This window comes from Ambystoma mexicanum, unplaced genomic scaffold, assembly GCF_040938575.1.
Source record: "Ambystoma mexicanum isolate Mex_15411 unplaced genomic scaffold, UKY_AmexF1_1 Mex_scaf1, whole genome shotgun sequence".
Classification (NCBI taxonomy): Eukaryota; Metazoa; Chordata; class Amphibia; order Caudata; family Ambystomatidae; genus Ambystoma; species Ambystoma mexicanum.
Genome location: NW_027182324.1, coordinates 4,281,965 through 4,287,155, shown reverse-complemented (window position 1 = coordinate 4,287,155; position 5,191 = coordinate 4,281,965). Strand labels below are relative to the sequence as shown.

Here is a 5,191-nt window from a genome sequence, read left to right as displayed (position 1 = left end):
TATAACTTTTCAAAATGTTTTCCAATTGACTGAAACTCCATTGCACAAAACGAGCATGTCATTAATCGTCGATTTAGAGTGGACTGCATTGCCCAGTGTGTGCATTGAGGAGCGCATGTTCGTATTTACTGGGGAGCAAGTTTGCACTCATGAATGTGGCAAAACATTCAAATCCGTAAGTGGGTGAACATTAAAGTCCTAGATGCTGCAAATCTCTATATCTGGATACGGAATGACTGAAAAAAGTTATGTCTCCAGTGTCAAAATGTGTGTAATGCACTAGTAATTCATTTCCTTTATTGACCAGTGAGGTAGCCATGTATGGAGGTGCTGTAGAGTGAAAATCAAGTTTCAAATGGCAGTGGTCCATGTGCATGGATAGCTCAGTCGGTAGAGCATCAGACTTTTAATCTGAGGGTCCAGGGTTCAAGTCCCTGTTCAGGCGTACCTTTGCTTCTTTTACAAAAAATTAAGCAGGAAATATGAATTGCTCATTCTAATATGTGCTATTTCTGATGGCATCGCAACCTTGGGCAATATGACTCTAAGGTAGTGGAGTCCAGAGTTCTTGGATGCTTTGCCAACATATCAAGCCTGACTGTGCTTCTAAATAGCATGAAATAGCAATCTTTGTACAAAGTTTTAATATTGGGGAGACAGATTGGTCGAAAAAAAGCAGACATGCGCTGCTGAGATTCTAACTCAGGATCTCCTGTTTACTAGACAGGCGCTTTAACCAACTAAGCCACAGCACCTTTTTTGCATCTGGTCTCCTTTCCTTCCTCATGTAATCATTTAGAAGTGAAATCCACTTTTTTAAGGCTGGGCTTCTGTTGCAATATAACTTTTCAAAATGTTTTCCAATTGACTGAAACTCCATTGCACAAAACAAGCATGTCATTAATCGTCGATTTAGAGTGGACTGCATTGCCCAGTGTGTGCATTGAGGAGCACATGTTCGTATTTACTGGGGAGCAAGTTTGCACTCATGAATGTGGCAAAACATTCAAATCCGTAAGTGGGTGAACATTAAAGTCCTAGATGCTGCAAATCTCTATATCTGGATACGGAATGACTGAAAAAAGTTATGTCTCCAGTGTCAAAATGTGTGTAATGCACTAGTAATTCATTTCCTTTATTGACCAGTGAGGTAGCCATGTATGGAGGTGCTGTAGAGTGAAAATCAAGTTTCAAATGGCAGTGATCCATGTGCCTGGATAGCTCAGTCGGTAGAGCATCAGACTTTTAATCTGAGGGTCCAGGGTTCAAGTCCCTGTTCAGGTGTACCTTTGCTTCTTTTACAAAAAATTAAGCAGGAAATATGAATTGCTCATTCTAATATGTGCTATTTCTGATGGCATCGCAACCTTGGGCAATATGACTCTAAGGTAGTGGAGTCCAGAGTTCTTGGATGCTTTGCCAACATATGAAGCCTGACTGTGCTTCTAAATAGCATGAAATAGCAATCTTTGTACAAAGTTTTAATATTGGGGAGACAGATTGGTCGAAAAAAAGCAGACAGGCGCTGCTGAGATTCGAACTCAGGATCTCCTGTTTACTAGACAGGCGCTTTAACCAACTAAGCCACAGCACCTTTTTTGCATCTGGTCTCCTTTCCTTCCTCATGTAATCATTTAGAAGTGAAATCCACTTTTTTAAGGCTGGGCTTCTGTTGCAATATAACTTTTCAAAATGTTTTCCAATTGACTGAAACTCCATTGCACAAAACAAGCATGTCATTAATCGTCGATTTAGAGTGGACTGCATTGCCCAGTGTGTGCATTGAGGAGCACATGTTCGTATTTACTGGGGAGCAAGTTTGCACTCATGAATGTGGCAAAACATTCAAATCCGTAAGTGGGTGAACATTAAAGTCCTAGATGCTGCAAATCTCTATATCTGGATACGGAATGACTGAAAAAAGTTATGTCTCCAGTGTCAAAATGTGTGTAATGCACTAGTAATTCATTTCCTTTATTGACCAGTGAGGTAGCCATGTATGGAGGTGCTGTAGAGTGAAAATCAAGTTTCAAATGGCAGTGATCCATGTGCATGGATAGCTCAGTCGGTAGAGCATCAGACTTTTAATCTGAGGGTCCAGGGTTCAAGTCCCTGTTCAGGCGTACCTTTGCTTCTTTTACAAAAAATTAAGCAGGAAATATGAATTGCTCATTCTAATATGTGCTATTTCTGATGGCATCGCAACCTTGGGCAATATGACTCTAAGGTAGTGGAGTCCAGAGTTCTTGGATGCTTTGCCAACATATCAAGCCTGACTGTGCTTCTAAATAGCATGAAATAGCAATCTTTGTACAAAGTTTTAATATTGGGGAGACAGATTGGTCGAAAAAAAGCAGACAGGCGCTGCTGAGATTCTAACTCAGGATCTCCTGTTTACTAGACAGGCGCTTTAACCAACTAAGCCACAGCACCTTTTTTGCATCTGGTCTCCTTTCCTTCCTCATGTAATCATTTAGAAGTGAAATCCACATTTTTAAGGCTGGGCTTCTGTTGCAATATAACTTTTCAAAATGTTTTCCAATTGACTGAAACTCCATTGCACAAAACGAGCATGTCATTAATCGTCGATTTAGAGTGGACTGCATTGCCCAGTGTGTGCATTGAGGAGCACATGTTCGTCTTTACTGGGGAGCAAGTTTGCACTCATGAATGTGGCAAAACATTCAAATCCGTAAGTGGGTGAACATTAAAGTCCTAGATGCTGCAAATCTCTATATCTGGATACAGAATGACTGAAAAAAGTTATGTCTCCAGTGTCAAAATGTGTGTAATGCACTAGTAATTCATTTCCTTTATTGACCAGTGAGGTAGCCATGTATGGAGGTGCTGTAGAGTGAAAATCAAGTTTCAAATGGCAGTGATCCATGTGCCTGGATAGCTCAGTCGGTAGAGCATCAGACTTTTAATCTGAGGGTCCAGGGTTCAAGTCCCTGTTCAGGCGTACCTTTGCTTCTTTTACAAAAAATTAAGCAGGAAATATGAATTGCTCATTCTAATATGTGCTATTTCTGATGGCATCGCAACCTTGGGCAATATGACTCTAAGGTAGTGGAGTCCAGAGTTCTTGGATGCTTTGCCAACATTTCAAGCCTGACTGTGCTTCTAAATAGCATGAAATAGCAATCTTTGTACAAAGTTTTAATATTGGGGAGACAGATTGGTCGAAAAAAAAGCAGACAGGCGCTGCTGAGATTCGAACTCAGGATCTCCTGTTTACTAGACAGGCGCTTTAACCAACTAAGCCACAGCCCCTTTTTTGCATCTGGTCTCCTTTCCTTCCTCATGTAATCAATCAGAAGTGAAATCCACTTTTTTAAGGCTGGGCTTCTGTTGCAATATAACTTTTCAAAATGTTTTCCAATTGACTGAAACTCCATTGCACAAAACGAGCATGTCATTAATCGTCGATTTAGAGTGGACTGCATTGCCCAGTGTGTGCATTGAGGAGCACATGTTCGTCTTTACTGGGGAGCAAGTTTGCACTCATGAATGTGGCAAAACATTCAAATCCGTAAGTGGGTGAACATTAAAGTCCTAGATGCTGCAAATCTCTATATCTGGATACGGAATGACTGAAAAAAGTTATGTCTCCAGTGTCGAAATGTGTGTAATGCACTAGTAATTCATTTCCTTTATTGACCAGTGAGGTAGCCATGTATGGAGGTGCTGTAGAGTGAAAATCAAGTTTAAAATGGGCAGTGATCCCTGTGCCTGGATAGCTCAGTCGGTAGAGCATCAGACTTTTAATCTGAGGGTCCAGGGTTCAAGTCCCTGTTCAGGCGTACCTTTGCTTCTTTTACAAAAAATTAAGCAGGAAATATGAATTGCTCATTCTAATATGTGCTGTTTCTGATGGCATCGCAACCTTGGGCAATATGACTCTAAGGTAGTGGAGTCCAGAGTTCTTGGATGCTTTGCCAACATTTCAAGCCTGACTGTGCTTCTAAATAGCATGAAATAGCAATCTTTGTACAAAGTTTTAATATTGGGGAGACAGATTGGTCGAAAAAAAAGCAGACAGGCGCTGCTGAGATTCGAACTCAGGATCTCCTGTTTACTAGACAGGCGCTTTAACCAACTAAGCCACAGCCCCTTTTTTGCATCTGGTCTCCTTTCCTTCCTCATGTAATCAATCAGAAGTGAAATCCACTTTTTTAAGGCTGGGCTTCTGTTGCAATATAACTTTTCAAAATGTTTTCCAATTGACTGAAACTCCATTGCACAAAACGAGCATGTCATTAATCGTCGATTTAGAGTGGACTGCATTGCCCAGTGTGTGCATTGAGGAGCACATGTTCGTCTTTACTGGGGAGCAAGTTTGCACTCATGAATGTGGCAAAACATTCAAATCCGTAAGTGGGTGAACATTAAAGTCCTAGATGCTGCAAATCTCTATATCTGGATACGGAATGACTGAAAAAAGTTATGTCTCCAGTGTCAAAATGTGTGTAATGCACTAGTAATTCATTTCCTTTATTGACCAGTGAGGTAGCCATGTATGGAGGTGCTGTAGAGTGAAAATCAAGTTTCAAATGGGCAGTGATCCCTGTGACTGGATAGCTCAGTCGGTAGAGCATCAGACTTTTAATCTGAGGGTCCAGGGTTCAAGTCCCTGTTCAGGCGTACCTTTGCTTCTTTTACAAAAAATTAAGCAGGAAATATGAATTGCTCATTCTAATATGTGCTATTTCTGATGGCATCGCAACCTTGGGCAATATGACTCTAAGGTAGTGGAGTCCAGAGTTCTTGGATGCTTTGCCAACATATCAAGCCTGACTGTGCTTCTAAATAGCATGAAATAGCAATCTTTGTACAAAGTTTTAATATTGGGGAGACAGATTGGTCGAAAAAAAGCAGACATGCGCTGCTGATATTCTAACTCAGGATCTCCTGTTTACTAGACAGGCGCTTTAACCAACTAAGCCACAGCACCTTTTTTGCATCTGGTCTCCTTTCCTTCCTCGTGTAATCATTTAGAAGTGAAATCCACTTTTTTAAGGCTGGGCTTCTGTTGCAATATAACTTTTCAAAATGTTTTCCAATTGACTGAAACTCCATTGCACAAAACGAGCATGTCATTAATCGTCGATTTAGAGTGGACTGCATTGCCCAGTGTGTGCATTGAGGAGCACATGTTCGTATTTACTGGGGAGCAAGTTTGCACTCATGA

At 40.9% G+C, this 5,191-nt stretch overlaps 1 non-coding gene across 1 annotated transcript; it reads right to left on the bottom strand.

Moving 5' to 3' along the window:
* Positions 1-1,520: 1,520 nt before the first annotated feature.
* On the bottom strand, positions 1,521-1,594 carry TRNAT-AGU (transfer RNA threonine (anticodon AGU)). Its single transcript has one exon. It is a non-coding gene; the product is annotated as a tRNA-Thr (tRNA).
* Positions 1,595-5,191: the final 3,597 nt, after the last annotated feature.